At 68.1% G+C, this 576-nt stretch overlaps 1 long non-coding RNA gene across 1 annotated transcript in view; it reads right to left on the minus strand.

The window, feature by feature from the left end:
- LOC102388192 overlaps positions 1-576 on the minus strand; it is a 7,728-nt gene that overhangs the window by 902 nt on the left and 6,250 nt on the right. The gene's annotated exons all lie outside the window — the stretch shown is intronic.

Raw genomic sequence — 576 nt, forward strand, 5'->3', positions numbered from 1 at the left:
CCCCCCCCAAGGCTGGTGCTTCCGGCCGCCAGCCGCTCGCAGCCCACGTGGGGCTGTCTGGAGCAGGCACAGGCAGCCCCATACAGGCTGTAAGCAGCTACAGTGCAGAACGCCAGTCACAAGGTGAGCGAGGGGCCATTTTTCCCCACACTCAGCATCAGCTTGTAACCTGCCCTGCGGCCAGCCTGGGCTCCACGCCGGCTCTGGGTTCACCCGTAGGCAGCAGCAGCTGTGGCCCCCCTGCTTGCCACTCTGGGCAGTGTTGGCTGGTGCTGCCTGCCTGAAGATTGTGTGCTGGGCAGTCCAGAGGCAACAGTGGCAAACTGCCTGGCGCAGCAAGCTGGGGGGCTGCAGCTGCTGTCACCACTCACAGCCCTGATGGGCAAGGCTAGAGCCGGCGCGGGGCCCAGGCTGGCAGTGGGGCTGAGCACGGGGGGTGGGGAGGGAGTGGCACCTCACCCACCTCATGCCCAGAGCCCCATGCTGCAGCCACTTGCAACCTGCCTGGGACTGCCTGTGCCTGCTCCAGACAGCCCCGTGTGGGCTGCGAGCGGGTGCGGGGGGGGGGGGCACGCA

This window comes from Alligator sinensis, unplaced genomic scaffold (genome assembly GCF_000455745.1).
Source record: "Alligator sinensis unplaced genomic scaffold, ASM45574v1 scaffold649_1, whole genome shotgun sequence".
In the NCBI taxonomy this organism is placed as follows: domain Eukaryota; kingdom Metazoa; phylum Chordata; order Crocodylia; family Alligatoridae; genus Alligator; species Alligator sinensis.